This window comes from Mauremys reevesii, linkage group 8, assembly GCF_016161935.1.
Source record: "Mauremys reevesii isolate NIE-2019 linkage group 8, ASM1616193v1, whole genome shotgun sequence".
Classification (NCBI taxonomy): domain Eukaryota; kingdom Metazoa; phylum Chordata; order Testudines; family Geoemydidae; genus Mauremys; species Mauremys reevesii.
In genome coordinates, this window is record NC_052630.1 from 54,998,309 (window position 1) to 55,017,301 (window position 18,993).

At 42.3% G+C, this 18,993-nt stretch overlaps 1 protein-coding gene across 5 annotated transcripts in view; it reads left to right on the plus strand.

The window, feature by feature from the left end:
- Positions 1–18,993, plus strand: part of SMG7 (SMG7 nonsense mediated mRNA decay factor) — a 102,355-nt gene that overhangs the window by 9,878 nt on the left and 73,484 nt on the right. Inside the window, exon 1 of one of the 5 annotated variants that reach the window (XM_039483757.1) lies at positions 15,093–15,112. The exons of the other annotated variants lie outside the window; for them this stretch is intronic. The gene's annotated coding sequence lies outside the window, so the exon portion shown is untranslated. Of the gene's footprint in view, positions 1–15,092; positions 15,113–18,993 lie in introns of those variants that run through there. 5 annotated transcript variants of the gene reach the window in all.

The following is an 18,993-nucleotide window of genomic DNA, read 5'->3' on the forward strand; positions in this document are numbered from 1 at the left end:
AAAGAACTATGATGGAACTTCTAGCAATGAGACATTTTGAAGCCTGTATGGAAATTTATCTGTAGGGATGACAAACTGGAAGGGAGTTGATGTTTTTGTCTTCAAAGGCAAAATTACAGAAAATCAAATGTGAATATATAATTGAAAATTCAGTTGAACATATGGATACCTTATTCATCAGATTACAGCAGTCATGATTCATATGGTTCCATGTTTTATTTTCATATAATCGCCTAAAGATTCATAGGTCCCTTCATGCTTCAACCACTCTTCCAGAGGGCATGCGTCCATTCCGATGATGGGTTCTGTTAGATACAGTGGAGTCGCATCTTACGCAGGGGTTAGGTTCTAAAGTCAGCGCATAGTCAAAATTACCCTTGAAAATCCTTTAAATCACCCATAAAGTACAGTATACTGTACATGGTTTTGTGTATACAACTCTGTACAGGAATATGTATAATGTATACAGTAATTTACAGTATATAATAGAGTACATATGCAAAATATAATTTTACAGTACTCTATTTTTAATTACAGGGGGTCGTCAGGGCTTGATGTCGACCCAGGAGACGGAGGTGATGGAGAGCTTGGGTGACAGAGAGCAAGTCGTAGACGAAGTGGTTGGTTCTGGTTCAGCTCAAGAAGTTGATTGCGTAGGCTCAGCTGCTGCTGATTATTTTTCCTTGAAAAACATGGTGGTCGGCAACTGTCACTGTTGTCTCTCTTGAGCTGCTCAAACATTTCTTGATACGGTCTCAAATCGTCCGTAATATTACATGTGATTTTGAGGCTTCGTTCCATAGAGAGATCGTATTCAGAAATTAAATCATTCAAGAGTTTCGCTGCTTGGAACACTTCAGCAAATTTATGAAGATTCCAACTTGCTGGCTCTTCCTGTTCATCTTCGTCTTCTGTAGACGATTTTATCAGTTCCTCTAACTCATCGTTAATCAATATTTCTCTATGGCTCTCAATTAATTCTTCAGTTTCTTCCTCAAGGATGTTGACGAAGCCATCACCACCAGCTTGCCTGGCCACCTGAACAATGCGTTTCACTTCTTTGTCAGTGGTCGGGAAACCCTTAAAATCATTCACACATTCTTTCCATAGGTTTCATCAACATGCATTAACTGTTTCAGGCTTGATTGCATCCATTGTCTGTTTAATATAAGTGATGCAATCTGCAATGTTGAAGGACTTCCAACACTCCATCACATTAAGATTGGGATCAGCATCCATAGTGCTATGTATCCGTGAGAATGTAAGCCTTGTATACATGGCCTTGAAACAGCGAATCACACTTCGGTCGAGAGGATGGAGGTGGTGGTGGTGGGGGGAAGGACGACTTCAACGTCGTTATGTAGAAACCGGAGTGCCGCAGGGTGGCCAGGAGCATTGTCTATGATCAGCAACACTTTAAAGTCAAGTCCTTTCTCTTCAAGGTGCCTCTTGACCTCTGGAATGAAACACTTGTGGAACCAATCCAGAAATAATGCTGCCATCACCCAAGCCTTTTTATTTGATTGCCAGAACACAGGCAGGAGAGTTTTGTTCTTGCCTTTTAGGGCATGGGGATTTGCAGCCGTCTAGAGCAGGGGTAGGCAACCTATGACACGGGTGCCGAAGGCGGCACACGAGCTGATTTTCAGTGGCACTCACACTGCCCGGGTCCTGGCCACTGGTCCGGGGGGCTCTGCATTTTAATTTAATTTTAAATGAAGCTTCTTAAGCATTTTAAAAACCGTATTTACTTTTCATACAACAATAGTTTAACTATATATTATAGACTTATAGAAAGAGACCTTCTAAAACGTTAAAATGTATTACTGGCACGTGAAACCTTAAATTAGAGTGAATAAATGAAGACTCGGCAAACGACTTCTGAAAGGTTACTGACCCCTGGTCTAGAGCAAGCTCGGCTTTATTAAATGCCCAGCCACATTGCACAAACAACACAGTCACATGGTCTTTAGCTGCTTTGAAGCCAGGGGCTTGTCTTTCTGATTTCGAAATGTAAGTGCGGTTGGGCATTTTTTCCCAGAAGAGCCTAGTCTTGTCAGTATTAAAAACTTGTTCTGGAAGATAGTCCTTTTCTTCTATGATTTTCTTTAATTGTTTGGAGTAGGCTTTTGCTGCCTCTTCTTTGGCAGATGCATCTTCACCAGTAGTCTGCACTACTGTTGTTTTTGAGGTTGAAGCGGTTCCTAAAACTGTTAAGCCAACCTTGGCTGGCTTTGAATTCCTTCTCATCAGAAGGCTGTCCCTCTTCGGCAGGAGGTTTGAACAGCACGCAGAGGCTAAGAGCCTTTTCTCACAACGTGTTGCCATCAGTAAGCACACGTTTACGGTTCATGTCTTTCAGCCATAAGTTTAATGCCTTTTCAGTCTTCACTAAAGTCTTATCACGCACCTGGCTCGTCACCTTAGCAGTTATTGGAGCACTTGATGCCATGGCTTGTCGAATTTCTCTCTCTCGAATCCTGATGGCACGAATGCTAGATTTGTTGTGGCCATATTTATGCGCCACGTTGGAGACTGACATACCGTCTCTCAAAAGCGAGTTTTTCTCCAGCATTGGAACAGATCGCTGTTTCTTTGGTTGAGCACCAGATGAAGTAGTTGGCTTGTGTTTAGGGGCCATGTTATATGAAAAATACATATTTTTTAAACACTAAAATCACACTCAGCGTGGCGAGATGCTCACACTATGAGAAGCACGTGGGAACTGAGACCGACTGAGGGAACAGCAGATTCACGTCTCCTATCTCACGCTCACTCCGGGGCATATGCTCATTGGGTGGAATCGCCCTCACTATTTACAAGTATTGTGTTTTTCTTTTTTTGCTCAGTGTGTATAGTTGACTTCGTGTAAGTTAAATGCGCGTATGATGTGACTCACCTGTAATGATCCAAAGCAGTGCGGACCAATGCTTATTTATTTTCATCATCTGAGTCAGATGCCACCAGCAGAAGGTTGATTTTCTTTTTTGGTAGTTCAGTTCTGTAGTTTCCACATCAGAGTGTTGCTCTTTTAAGACTTCTGAAAGCATGCTCCACACCTCCTCCCTCTCAGATTTTGGAAGGCACTTCAGATTCTTAAATCTTGGGTTGAGTGCCCCAACTCAGAAGGGGGTTGCAAGAGTATTGTAGGGGGGTCGTGAGAGTGGCAGTTGCTGGCCAGGTGCCCAGCCCTGAAGGCTGTGCCGCCACAAGAAGCAGTGCAGAAGTAAAGGTGGCAAGGGGGGGAGGAGTGTCAGAGCCTGAAATATTTTTAAAGGGGATCCCAGTGGGGAAAAAAAAGTTTGAGAACCCCTGTGATGTTGGGTTGAAAGATACTTTCTGATCCTCTTTCGAACACACTATTCTAAAAGTACTCTTAGCTTTTAATAATGTCCTAAATTTGCATGTAGTCTATTACACAGGCTTCTGTGTATTTGGTGTCCTTTCACTGCCTGTGTGGAGAAAAGAGGAGCATGCCTTTCTTGGTTAATATTCTGGCTAGAGGAGAATTTGCTGTATTAGCATTTTGTGGTTGTCTTGCTTCCCTTTTTACTCAGACATGATTTGGCATATAGATCTGAATTGCTTTTACCTGAAGATGTTAAGCTTCTGTCTGGATTAATTTTCAGTATTTAAGTAGATAAGCTAATTGTTTGTTATATTTATGTCAGGATGTTTTCAGTTGTGACTTGACAGCTCAACTGGTGCTGCTCTGAGGCAGGGTGAGAGGAGACCCACTCTGGGCATGACATAAAGTAAAGCTTTATTTTTTAAATGTTTACATACTCGGAAATAACTTTTTCCTGCACTTTTGAAGTAGCTTTCATAGGATTTGCTGCATTAGATCACAGATGGTCAAACCCAATATATAGGAGAAATGTGGACACTGATGAATGTGGCTTGATTTTTTTGTTTATGTTGACCATCACAAGCAATGCTTTTGTCAATTGAGTAGCATCAAGACTGCTGCTTTGAAAGTTTGATCTTAAATAATAAAACGAAATTATACCATTTAATTACTTGGTTTCAGTTTGCCTACATGGGGAACTATACTAGTATACTGAGCAATGTAATTTTTGTGGGCACTTTTAATCTGGAATAAGTGTCCTCATTGGGAGTTGTACTGGAATAATTATACTGGTATAAGGGAAGTTTTCTGGCAGAACCATAGTACTATAATTATAGTGCTATAACTCCTTGTGTGTACACTTATTCTGCAGTAAGAGCACACATGCAGTTATATTCTATAATTATACTAGTATAGTTCTGCCAGTAAATTTCTGTGTCGACAACCCCTTAGTTTCACAAGAGGTGCAAGTTTGCAGCAAGTCTCTTACTATTGGAAGTTATTACTATTGGTGTATGATTAACTGTGTGGGAGTAGAGAGAGATATTGTAGACATTTTTCCAATCTAGTGTGGCAGATTTCCAGCAGAAAGCTTTGTGAACATGTTGTTATTTGAGCACTGGGCTGCTTACCATGAGATTCTCTGGTAGTAGATGATTTGTAGACTTGAAATATTCTGCAACATAGAAGCTTGTCTCCTGGAAACTCCTAATTGCTTGAATGGACTGCATTAATAGCAGCAGTATTATCAGGAAACTGTGTTTAGGAATGCTTTGTTTTTACAGTACCTTTCACTTGAACTCGATTGTTCTATAGACAGTTAATATGAGTATGTATTATAGCCATTTTATAGGTTGGTGTACTGAGGCACGGAGGTGAAGGAACTTTTTCCCCAGGTTTAATAGTAAATGTTATAACTGAGAGTAAAACCTCAGTTCCTGTCCTCTAATCACTAGACATCCACAGTCTTAAGTAAGGGTTTTAAATGCTGTATTAATATTTACTTGCTGTAGCTGACCTTGTTCGAAGCCTGTTTATTCACTATCCCATGTTTCCCTGCAGGCTGTATCTTTATGGCTGATCTGAAATTGCTCCAGATGCTCAGTGGAGAGGGTAGGGTAATGTTATGACTTTCCTTGGCTACTGTCCTGCATGGATTGTGATAGGAATCTTGTTGAATGTTTCAACGTTATTTTAGCCATATTATGACATTTTTGTTAGATTTAATCTGTACTGCAGCTTCCTGGTTAGACTATTACTGTAATGATCTCTCTTCAGTGAACATTCAAACTTTTCTAATCTTGGGAAGGCACTTTGAGATCCTTAGTCAAAGGATGATGCATATTACCCAAAATGTGCTCCATATGAGGCAGAGGTGTGATTTCTTTTGCGACAAAGGTAAACAGTAGCAGTGTAACCGAGATTGGTATTTTGAAATCACGTTATTGTTTTTTCACAACTTCTACCAATTTCAGCAACATGGATGCAAACCAAGGAGCTGGGAAAAGAAGAATATGTCCAACTTGGACTGCATCTACTTGCACTTCCTGTAAAGGTATTTTAGGATGGTCATTTAATAACTTCATCAGACTTGAACTGCCCAAGACTGAGGAATTTGGATCTTTCAATCATTTTATAGTTGCTTCAGGAACAAACCCCTTCTATACATTGCCATTTTTAAAATATCAGTCCACCCTGAACAACATTTCCTCTGTAGCTAATGGGTCAATGCTGTTGTACATAGCATTCTTACTCTATGCTGCATGGATCCTGCTGTGTTAAAGGCACATATGTATATTGCGGAAAATTTAATTTCCAAGAGGAGTAATGTAGAGAAAAGGAACCTGAAATAGGTCAGTTTCTGTGACTGGCATTATACTGAACACATTGTTTTAGAAGAGCATGGATTAGCCATGAATATGTTGGTGGTAGTTCTCTGCAAAAAGAGAGGAATAGAGGTGGTTGTCTAAGTGCCCCAAGAAACTCAATACAATTAAGAAGCAGCAAAGTTTAAATTTGTTTTAAAAAACTGTCTTTACACTTACCACACAACCTGTGGAACTCAATAGTGCAGTTATATTTTGGAATTGTAATAGCACTGTAATAACTCTCCTTTCCTATCCATCTTTTTAATTGCTTTCTGTTTCTTTTGCTTCAGAGTGTAAAATGGGCACCATCTGGGGTTAGGAATGAATTTTTACCCCACCTGTGGCATTTTGTAAAACACAAATTGGCCATTTATGGATCACGGCTATGTTCTGGTATGGTTTCTAATGTCCTGGGTGATGGAAACAAAGTTGTCCTTGTGGTTGACCTCCCTGTCATCTGCGCCTACACCTCCTTTTTAAGAAGTTTAATTGAAAGTTGTTCCTTCTGATCTGAAATTGGGATGACCTAGCATTTCATCATGTAGGGTGGAAGGTTCAGGGATCATAATTTGAATGTAGCCAAGTTAAATGTATTAAAATATTGCTCAGAAGTAACCTTTCTTCTTTGAGTGATTGTCCATGTGAACTCCACTCTGTGTGCCAACTGCCTGTTCGCACAAGATCAGGTTCTTTTGGCCAGCATTGTCCATTGGAGCTGTGCCTGTGCCCTAGATGTCCTTGTGCTGCTACCCAAGGGTATAAAGAACAGGGTGGGCTCATGGCAGAGAGACAGAACCATGTTGGTGTCCAGTTACTCTGTGCAGTGTGCGATCTCTTGTTAAGCTTGTTAGTAGCAGGAAGTTATATAGTATACTTAGTATAGTTTTTGTATCATGTCTGTTAACAAATATCAAAATAACTTTTTAATAGTAGATTGGGGGTGGGATATGCCCAGTTCAGTCACTGTGGTGGATACAAATTCTCCATGATTAAAACCTGCCTCTTGTATGGTGTCTATCCCACTTAGTGATGGGTGCTGTAGGTGACTCTTTTGCCTTGATTAGGGACATATCTGGCAGATGCTTGAGCTGTGTCTTCTACAGGAGGACATAGAAGGCAAGAGAGGCCCAGCTCAAGCTCTTTCTTCTGGAATGCTTGATGAGAGCCTGAAAAAAAAAAAATCTAATCAGGCCTGAGTAGTCCTCTTTGGCTAGTGCTCCTGTGAGCTGCAGCTTTACTCTGAGGTCCCAAGCTCATTCTTCATCTGAAAGATTGAATCCTTTTGACTGCTGAATTTACAGAGCAGCCAAGACTCTTTCAGTTAGTTGTCAGAAAAGGATAAGAAGGAGCACCATTCCAAGAGAATGTAGGCGTGGATCATCTTTTCTGTGTATTAAAGTGAGGTAAATCCCTACAATGCTGCTGTGTTGATGCTCAGCTGAAAGGCAGTTCACAGCCCATATTGGTTCACCTCTGCACCAGTTGGTCTCTGGATACCCACGGTGCCATCTAAAACTTGCATCTGCACTCCCTCTGTTCTAGCGCTGAAGACTCAGACGTTGGCTTTCTCTGTACCAACTGATCTTGCGGTGATGGCATTACCAATATCATCCTTGCTCTCATGTGCAACTAGAGGTACTTCTGCCTCTGTACCACTCCTAATACTACCACAATACCTATAAGATCTTCTGCTCGAGTTGTGCAAAAGCTCACCCCAAGACACCAGATAGGCTAGCTCCTCCCTTGGAGGAAGTATACCTTTTTTCTTTCTCCCCCTCTGAATGTAGTAGGGAGGTATCCCAACCCTCTCATCTCATTCCCACTTTTATGAGCCTGACTGGCCTGATAGGGAATTCAAAGATTGTCCATACAGAAACAGACTTCAGGAATCTTGTGGGAAACATTCATTCTGATAAGTCACTGCCATGGCTCCCAGCCCCTTATCCTTACAACATTGAATCTTGGCCTTATAAGGCTCCTTGGGGGCACGTACCCAGCTTGGATATCCCTTTTTTTACGCTCCCCCCCCCCCGCCTCTGCAAGATGTAGACTTATTCAAGAAGGTCAGTTCTAGTGCCTCACAGCCATCAGAAGAGATTGTCTCAGAGGGTCTTCAGCTGTGTAAGAACATGTTATGAGTTAGGTTAACTCTACCTAGCCATATTAGGGCTCAGGCATCCTCTGTTGCCTATTTGAAGAATGTTCCTGTTTCAAGTATCGGGGTGTAGCAGGGTGAACCCCTGCTCCGGCCCTGAAGGAGTTAAAAACAGCCCTGGGAAGGGGCTGTGGTGGGAGAAAACAGCCTTTAGGCTGGGCTGATTAGGGAAGTGGCTGCAGCTGGGGCCACGCCCCAAACTGAGCCACAGGGCCTTATAAGAAGGCCAGGGAAGCCAGAAGCCCAGACAGTCTCTCTCTGCCTTCAGAGAGAGAAGGGCCTGGCTGCAGGGAACTAGACCGGGTACCTGAGTGAAGCAGGGCTGGGGACAGGCTGAGGAGCTGGGGAGCTCCAGCCTGGAAAGGCCCAGGCTGCGGCCTAGCATTGGGCTAACAGGTACTGGGGGTTGCAGAGGGCAGCCCCGGGGTAGGCCAAAGCAGCAGGTCCAAACCCTCCTTGCCAGTGATGAATAGGCTGATACTGCAGCCTGCCCCAGGGCGTCGGACTAGAAAATGACTGGCAGTAGCCATACACTGAGGCAAGGTGGGGATAGAGGGTGGGGGTTCCCTGAGGAGGGGAGATCGTGAGAGAAAGGGGTTACTGCCAGGGGGCAGCACCCCATGTAAAAGGGCACCGGGGTCCAGGGAGGGACTCGGGGCCAGAGGACAGGCGGATCACTGGCCTGCAGGGGGCGCTCCAGTGCTGGAACGAGCTAATTCCCTGGAGTCACCAGCAGGAGGCGCCGCGGGGGTGAGTCCGACCCGTTTACACAGGGGTAGCTGTGTTAGTCTGTATTCACAAAAACAACAAAGAGTCTGGTGGCACCTTAACAGATTTATTTGGGTATAAGCTTTCCTGGGTAAAAAAAAAAACCCTTTTTCAGATGCATTACACTCCATGCATCTGAAGAAGTGGGTTTTTTTACCCAGGAAAGCTTATACCCAAATAAATCTGTTAGTCTTTAAGGTGCCACTGGACTCCTTGTTGTTCCTATTTCAGAAATTTGTAGAGCTGCTGCATTGAGCTTGGTCCACTCACTTACAAGACACTTTTATTTAATAGAGGCTCCCAGTTCGTAAGCCTGTTTTTGGTAAAGCTGTCCTGCCTTTATTGTTTAAATAGGACTCCTAGTACCCACCTTCAAGCATGCAGAGACAAGAGCTTGTTCATCACCAAGAGTGGAATCCAAGTGATTCTGTCTTAAAGTGATTTTCCACATGAAGACAGAACAGTAACTGGTTCTTCAAGATGTGTTGTCCATGTGGTTTCCACAGGCTGTCATCCTTCCCCTCTACTCTACAGAGTTCTAATACTTCAGCATTTTGTATTGGCAAAGGAACTGAGGAATGGTTGGGCCTGCTCTGCCATTTGTGTGCTTAGATTGTAGGAATTCAAGAACATCTAGGGTACAGATGCAGCCCCAATGGACATGGCCAAAAGAATCCAGTTTTGTGTGCATAGGGCACGTGTGTTTTCTGCACTGATTCCACTCTTGGTGCACGTCTCTAACAACCACAGTTACTGCAAGGTAAGTAATAGTTCTTTTGCAGGTGACAGTCTGGGTAATTAACCCAAGAAAACTGACAGTTATAGATAGGAGGAAGGTATGGAAAACGTGTGGCAGGCATATTAGTATTTTGAGATTAATTTGGGCATTTGCACTCTGATAGATGACTGCTTGCATGGCTTCAGGTTTCCAGGAAGATTACTGAATGCTTCCAAAGAGATTCCTTAAATCTTTTATGGACTTGAAAGAACTTCATGGGAAAGCTTTCATGTATGAGAGGTTTCATCTTTGCTATTGCCTTGCAGTATTTTTGTTTATAGATGTAAACAACTATTCAATTAAATTGAAAGGCAAAACATTTAAAACTGATGATAGAAAATATTTTTATGCAATACCTAAGTAACCTGTGAAACTCATTGTCGCACTATATTACTAAGGCCAGGAGCTTAATAGGATTTAGACATTTATATGGATAATTTTTAGAAGGACTTAAACTCCATGTGCTACAGGACATAACCAGAGTACTGACTGACAAGGGTTAAGAAGAAATGTCTTGTATGGATACATTATTCCATTCCTTCTGAAGCTTCTAGTACTAGGCACTGTCATACAGGACTTAGAGGAACCATTGGTTTGATCCAGTATGGCAGCTCTTATGTAGTCAGCAGCCCCATTGGTGCTTCATATAATGCGAGGCCACTGTGACCAGGTGTCCCAAGAAAGGCACCTTTGAAGCTAGGAGGAAGATTTTAACAGGCTGGTTGGTAGTGATGCAGATTATTTTCTGTTTACACTTTGCAGAGTTACTGAGAGTTCCTCTCAGATTTATTGTTGATGAGACTGGGGGCTGGTTATATGTGTTTAAAATGGAGATGATTGTGTGTTAACTGACTTGTGAAATATATTTTTAATTCTTTAAATAATTGTTAGGTGAGACCGTAACATATGAAAACACCAGGAGTTCTAAGGAACTTGTTCTCTATTTTTGCTTTTGACATGACTTTATTTTGTGGGCGGGGTGGGGTGGGGAAGAATAATACAGCTTACACTAATTTATAACTTCAAGGTTAGCCCTCTGTTACCTCTCCACAAGAAAGACTCTAGCTTTCTGCCCACATGTATACCAAACAAACTGCCATACGTCTCTTTATCTACCACTTCCTAAGAAACCAGGTAAAATTTAAAAAGCATGTGCGAGTATTTCACCTGGTAAATCAGATCATAATGCAGATTAGATTATGAAAAATGTGAATTTAGAAAAATGGATTGTCGAATGTTAACTACCTGACAGGATCTTTGATAGAAAGGTGTTGAAAGCTATTTTACAAGTGTATGTAGGAAAAATTAATGTAAAAATTTTCATGAGGATTGGGTTGCCTTCTCATCCTGTCACTGCTAAAGTGTGACATGTTTCTCAGTGTGACTTAAGATTTCAGTCCTGAAATCAAAATATTTCCCTTTTTTGAGAGTCATGATACTTACTAACTTCATGAAAATGCATCCTCTTGTTACAGTCACTAGATTAGACTGAGATTGTGTTTTAAATTTTGCCTATATCAAATTGGATCTCTAACTACATTTTAAGCTTACAATTTATTTGTTATACTTTTCAACTGTCTAAAAAGATCCTCTTGCCTTATTCTAAACCACCAATTTGTCTTAACAGAACAAGTCTAGGCAACGACTTCATGGGCGCGCTAATGTGTGTATTTGAAATTCATACTGGAAGAGCACAATTTTTTTTATTACACACTAATATAGAATTCAAAACAGTAACAAAATCCAACTATAACAAGTTCTACTTTGGGAATTGCTAACACACATACCCAGACTTGAATGGGGAACTGTGCATACAACATAGATCAAGAACTTCCAGATATAGTTGTTGAACCATACTTCTCTAAATTTGTGCATAATAGAAATAGGAGATAATATGAAATATTCCTTCATCATGACATGTAAACATCATGACATGTAAACAGACTTAGTTTGTACTGGAAATGAATGGTTTTTCTCCCATAGAACAGGATGGGATGTCTGGATACAATAATTTGATCCCTGATGTTCAAATAAACTTGTTTATAAAACATCTCCTGATAAAAACTCTTGTACAAAATAACATCCAGAATTAAATAAAATAATAAAAGTCAACATTCTAAAAAATGCCAGCAACAAATCGAGGGAATCTAATACAGGAAATGAAGGGTCAGTTTAGTGAAATAAATGTGTGACCAGCAGTGGTCATATGTTGTTTGTTTTAGGGACACTTTCACTGCAGATTTGACAAAACGCAAAGAAGGTACCAATGTAAGATTTCTAAAGATAGCTACAGCACTCAACCCAAGGTTTAAGAATCGGAAGTACCTTCCAAAATCTGAGAGGGATGGGGTATGAAGCATGCTTTCAGAAGTCTTAAAAGAGCAACATTCCGACATGGAAACTACAGAACCCGAACCACCAAAAAAGAAAATCAACCTTCTGCTGGTGGCATCTGACTCAAATGATGAAAATGAACATGCATTGGTCTGCACTGCTTTTGGATAGTTATTGAGCTGAGCCCATCATCAGCCTGGACGCATGTCCTCTGGAATGGTGAGCAAAGCATGAAGGGACATGAATCTTTAGCGCATCTGGCACGTAAATATCTTGCAATGCCGGCTACAACAGTGCCATGCGACTGCCTGTTCTCACTTTCAGGTGACATTGTAAATAGGAAGAGGGAAGCATTATCTCCTGTAAATGTAAACAAACTTGTTTCTCTTAGCGATTGGCTTAACAAGAAGTAGGACTGAGTGGACTTGTAGGCTCTAAAGTTTTACATTTTTTTGTTTTTGAGTGTAGTTTTTTTGTACATAATTCTACATTTGTAAGTTCAACTTTAGTGATAAAGAGATTGCACTACAGTACTTGTATTAAGTGAATTGAAAAACTATTTTTTATTTTTCCAGTGCAAATATTTATAATAAAAAATAAAGTGAGCACTGTACGCTTTGTAGTCTGTTTGTAATTCAAATCGATATATTTGAAAATGTGGAAAACATCCAAAAATATTTATGTAAATAGTATTCTATTATTGTTTAACAGCGCGATTAATCACGATTTTTTTAATCTCTTGACAGCCCTGATTATAACTTTACTAAAGAGAGAGAAGATTCTAGTTTCTTATATATTTTCTTTAGGCACTTAAATAGCAGTTTCCTCCTTACCAAGATGAATAATTTGTTAGAATATGTATATATCTTATCACTCACTCTTGTCTCATAGAAATTCTCATAAATGTATACATATTTGCACTCATAGCTCTTCCTCTATATTTTAACTTTTTAAAAAAGTAACTTTGGAATGGAGGTCATGTTTATATTGGGAGTTCTAAGGGAGATAAAGCTTCTATGATAGCTGGCATTTACCTGTTTCAGTTAGACCTGCTCTGAGTAGGCTTAGATGACATGGTGGTAAACCTCAGGAGCTGCAAGAGGCTTTTTAGCAATATTGGAAAAGCTAGTATGGGCAACTGGGGAATAACAGTGGGGATTTTTTTCCCCTCCAAAAAATCCCCAGCGTGGATAAAGTATTAGAAGGATTTCAGGGTCGTATAGACTAAAGGCTTGTCTACATAGTGGGGTTTTGCAGATTACCTTTGTGTGTGCTCTTGTAGAATAACTATTCCAAACTAATTGCATCCACGCAGCTCATTCTTGCCTACTACCCTCTGAATCATTGCATACACAAGGCACTAACTTGTTTCAAAATAAGCGTTTAGTGTTCTGGGCAGGTATTCCATGGTGCTTTATCTTGTTGCTGGGTTCTATGCATTATGGGGATTTTGTCTCAGCACATTGTGGGACACCCACTGGAAATCTGGGATATAGAGGTCATAGCAACATTGCTGAGATTCCTCTGAACACATCCCATGATTCATCTATCTTGTGAGTTAGGAGCACTTTCTAACTGCTGTCAGTGAGCGTGAAAGGAACACAGCGGCATCCCACAGTCCAGGCGTTCATTAATACATAGATGCTGCTGTGCATGTATTTGGAGTCATGTATCCAGGTGGCTTTGGCAGCCAGCTGCCACACTGGCGAGTCGTTTTCAGCAGAGCAGGCAGAGGAGGATGAGAGCAAACAGTTAATTGTGTATAAAGCTTTCCTGGAACATCTTCATTCCATTGAGTGCCATTTCTGGGGTCGAGAAACCAACTCTGGTAGTAAAGGAACATGATGCTAACCAGAAGTTGAGGCAGAATTTTGGGATGACAAAGAGCACTTTCCTAAAGATCTGCACAGAACATAGCAGCATCATACCAATGTGAGCTCTCTACTCACTGTGGAGAAGAATGTGGCCATCACCATCTGGAAGCTTGTCACCTATGATTAGTTAGCTACCAACCAACAGCAATTTGGTGTTGGTAGATCAACTGTTGGGGTTGTTGTCATGGAGGCATGTTTTAAGAAGGTGCTGATGGCATGAGTTATTCATCTTGGCAGCATGCAGCAGGTTATTGATGTATTTGCACAGCTAGGGTTCCTGATGCGTATTGGTGGCCCATTAATGCAATCCACGTGCCTATTCTTTGTTTCCCTCTCTCCCTGACCAGGCCTGAGAGTTCATAAACAGAAAGGGGTACTTCTCCATGGTGCTCCAGGGCCTGGTTGATCACTCTGGCAGGTTCACCAATGTGGGATGATCTGGAAAGGTCCATGGTGTTAGGCTCTTTTGAAACTCATGCCTGTTTTGTTTAATGAAAAATGATGATTTTGGTCTCAGGACCGCTATGAACATTATGGGTGATCTGATTCCTCTTGTCATTCTTCTAGACCAAGTTTACCCTCTGTTTCACTTGCTTTTGCTGCCTTTTACTAGACACTTGGATAGGAGAAAGGACCTGTTTGACTATCCCTGAATAGTTGCAGAATGACAGTGGAAATGTGGTATTTTATGAAACTTTATTCAACATTTGTCAAAATAACCTTTTATTGAATGTCAAGCAGTGCAAACAATAAAAACCAGCTATTGAACCAAAATTATTATTTATTATAGCATGACAGATGACAGTACAAATTGTATCCAACATTGAAGTGCAGTTGTGTAACGGGACTAAGTACTGAGTACATGTATATCAGTGCTGTACTGGTCACAGGCCTGTGTACATGTGATTTGTGCCTGGCGTCTTTTCCTTGGAATGTGGAATAGTGTGGGAAGAACCTTCGTTTGTTGTGGGGGTGGTGATGGATTCTAGAACTTGCTGTTTTCAGGGTCCTGTAGTACAGGGTATCTACAGAAATACCTGTTGGAGCCTTGTGAAAGGTACTGCTGTTCCTGGAACATATTGCTCCACGGGCTGCAGGCCATTGCAGCGGCATGTTCTCAAGATGGTTTGTCTTTTGCACAAGCTCTGCATCGATTGTCTCTGCATCACCTGTCTTTCTCTGCAAGGAGAACTTCCCTCCACTCCACTATTTATCCCTCTTTTGGGATGCTGCCAGGAGGTCTCCGAACATTTTGTCTTAGGTCTTCCTTTTCCTGCCTTGGACATGAGTCCAGAGTTCTGCAACTGATAGCAGTCCTGTCTTTGGAGATTGGTGTCAGGGGAAGACGCTGGGAGAGTTGAGAAACAGAACAAGTAGTTATTGTAGGTGATTCAAGTCTGCATGGCAACAATGATACACTCTCGTACCTCAGTTTTGGAATACTATTTCATTAGTTTTTTTCCCCAGCCTGGGTAGAGTTTGGAGATGGTAAGCAGTGTTTCACCTCATTGCCCCTTTCCGTAGTAATTCAGTTTTAGTCCTAGGAGGTTGGTGCAGTGAGTGATGGGGGTGGGAAGTGGGGCTTGTGCCACTCATAGGTATGGGTGAGGGGTTTGAGGTGGCTGGCAGGATTTGGAGGCTTGCATGGGGTGGGGAAGGTTGAGAGTCCTTTGAAATTAACATAGCCTGTTAAATGAAACACCAGTTGCATTTTATCTTTATTTTTCTTGTAACCATTTCTGACTTTTATGCGTCCTAAATTGTACTCAGTTAAAATCTCTCTTTGTAGTTGGTTAATTTATTTTGTTTTATCTTATCTAGTGTGTTTGAATTGAAGTGTTTGGGAAACACCATTTGAGGTAACAAGATGTGTGCTTATCATGTCTATTAATAAAATCATAGAATCATAGAACTTAAGATCAGAAGGGACCATTATGATCATCTAGTCTGACCTCCCGCAAGATGCAGGCCACAAAAGCTGACCCACCCACTCCTGAAATAATTCTCTCCCTTTAGTCACCTGTTGAAGTCCCCAAATCCTGATTTAAAGACTTCAAGTAGCAGATAATCCTCCAGCAAGCGACCCCTGCCCCATGCTGCGGAGGAAGGCGAAAAACCTCCAGGGCCACTGCCAATCTACCCTGGAGGAAAATTCCTTCCCGACCCCAAATATGGCAATCAGCTGAACCCCGAGCATGCGGGCAAGACTCTCCAGCCAGACACTCAGGAAAAAGACTTTCAATATCCCAACATTGACCCTCGGTACTAATTACCAGTGGTCGCACATTATTGACCTATTGACTAAATCACGTTATCCTATCAAACCATTCCCTCCATAAACTTATCAAGCTTAATCTTAAAGCCAGAGAGGTCCTTCGCCCCCACTGTTTCCCTCGGTAGGCTGTTCCAGAATTTCACTCCCCTGATGGTTAGAAACCTTCGTCTAATTTCAAGCCTAAACTTCCCAACTGCCAATTTATATCCATTTGTTCTCGTGTCCACATTAGTACTGAGCTGAAATAATTCCTCTCCCTCCCTGGTATTTATCCCTCTGATATATTTAAAGAGAGCAATCATATCTCCTCTCAACCTTCTTTTGGTTAAGGAAAACAAACCGAGCTCCTCAAGTCTCCTTTCATACGACAGGCTTTCCATTCCTCGGATCATTCTAGTGGCCCTTCTTTGTACCCGTTCCAGTTTGAATTCATCCTTCTTAAACATGGGAGACCAAAATGATGGGCTTTACATAAGTTAGTTATCCAGGAGAGGGCTGGGCAATACAGGACATATATTTCTGGGGGGAAAAATCTAGGACTGGGGATGTGTTGGGGTACCTTGCAATATATCCAATGCTGGTAAGAGCCAGAGTGACTGGATGGCTGCGACGTACGTACGTAGGTAGCTGGGAGCGACTTGCATGCTGGAGGCTGTTTGTGAGCAGTCCAGGCTGGAGGCTACAGCAGCAAAGCAGTGTAAAGTGCATCTGAGGTTTGCGGTCAGGAGTGACACAGCTACTCATTGGTCTGGATTGTACTCTGGGTATGTCACAGGCCCACGAAGGGGATAGCCTGTCTTCACCCATAAATCAGACACCTGTATTTGCAACAGCTATTCTGACTTGGAGATGAGAGATTAACTGTCATTCATAATTTCTACTACCCATAGACTAATTCCTTGGAAGTCTAGGAAGCATAGGAAGAGGTATATGATTTAAAATATACTTAAGCTTGGTCTACACTGCAAAGTTAGGGTGATGTAAGCTGCCTGGCGTCAACCTACTTGTGCATGTACCTGCACTTAAATTGGCCTCCCACCGATGTAAGTGCACTGTCATAGCAGTGCAGTAACACCACCTCCTCCACGGGCGTTGAACCACGGTCAATCTACTGAAGTTGACATAGTGCGAGTGTAGACACTACGTTCCTTACGTCGACCCTAACAGTTCTCTAGCAGCTCTCCCACAGTGCCCGAAACTAACTGCTCTGGTTGCAGTTGTCAGTTCCACTTCTGCCCCAAAGGCCAGAAGTCCCCCACCTCCCCCTTTTAAAATCCTGCAATTTTTTTATTATTATTATTATTATTATTTTTAAATGCCTTTTCCTGATTGGCTTGCCAAGCACACCTGCAGCTCTCTGTTATGTGCCACTGATCATGCCAGCTATCCGCTCCAGATGCACTGCAGCTTGGAGTAGACAGGAAATATTGGATAATCTGGACCAGGAGAAGAGGCTCGTGCAAGCACAGCTGTGGACCAGCTGTAGAAAAGGGACATATAAGAGTAGATTTAATGGGGGACGCAGGAGAAAGGGTACAACAGGGACTGGCAGCAGTGCCACATGAAAATGAAGGAACTACATCAGGCATACCAGAAGGCCAGAGAGGCCAACCGTCAATCTGATGTGAGCCACAGACCTGCTGCTTTTATAAAGAGCCACATGCCATACTTGCAGAGACTCCACTACCACCCCACAGACCACCATGGATACCTCCAAAGAGCCCGAGTCACAGGGCCCTGGCATGAACAGCAAGGAGGAGGATGGGGGCTATGTGACCAGCACCTGTTTGAAACTGCACTGCAGTCCTGGCAGTCAAGCATGGGCGAGCATGGTGCAGGGAAAGGAACCTTGGGTAAGTGTGCAACTGTATTTCCTATTACAATAATGTATTGATGGCGCCCACAGTTTAACAGGAAACAGCTATCGACTTTTCATTAATTTACTCATATTAGAAGAGATAGCGGTACAACTAAGAGAGGTAGAGTTACCTGCTTTTCATTCCTCTGTAGAGTTAAGGAAGGGGGCACCACGGAGCAGTTTGTTTTTATAAACAGGGATGTCCCTGGAATCCTGAAAGATCTCGATAAAACTTTCATGGATGTACTCTGCAGTTCTCTCCTGAAGGTTTCTAGGGATGGCAGCCTTATTTCTTCCTCCACAGTAAGACACTTTCCCACGCCAGTCAGTGATGACTTGGGCAGGCATCATTGGAGTACACAGGCTAACAACATACAGTTTCAGCGGCTTTGGGACTCCAGCAGCAGCTGTGCTCTGTATGTCTTTGTTACTTCAGGAGTGAGATATCAGCTAAATCACCACTGCCTGTGAAAAATGGTGCCAGTATTCAGTGCCATTGCCTATACTTATAATTTCATGCAACCTAGCTATATTCCCTCCTCATTTCCTTCCCCCCGGCGGGCCATACGCACCATGATTGCTGTGAGTGGCACCGTGCACAAGCACTCTGAAGCAGAAATGTCAATAAGCATGTTTTGTTTAAAACTTTTGAGGAGCAAGGGAAGGGAATTCTGAATCTTAACTTTCACTTTCCATTGTGACTGTATTGACAATCGTACCTCTGTTTTATCTACAGCTGCTCCGTTGTGACATCAAGGGGTTTCCTCCTCCACACCTGCAGAACTCCAGAGCCAGATAGAGAGGAGAGAGAGGACTCGAGATGACAGGGTTCATGAGATCCTACAAGCCAGTGCTGCATCAGACTGTGAGCAAAGGGCCTGAAGGGTGAACATTGCAGACATCCTGGAGAAAGACTAGGAGCTCCAACAGAAAAAAGGAGAGGGAGATGCATCAGGACATAATGGGGCTTCTCCAGCAACAAACAGATGCTGCAGACTCTTGCAGACCTACAGGTTCAACAGTCCAAGGCTTGCCTCCTTTTGTAGTCCACTGAGAACTCCATTGCAACACCTCTTTAAACATTCCATATGGCATCAGGGGCTGCATCCCTATCCCTACCATTCCATCCTGGGGCAACGTTAAGAACAACCACAGCTTCACATACTCTGACCAGTGAAAGCCACAGTTTGGTGTATGGATAGCTAAAATGGACCTGAGTGTTCTTTCCCTTTAAGT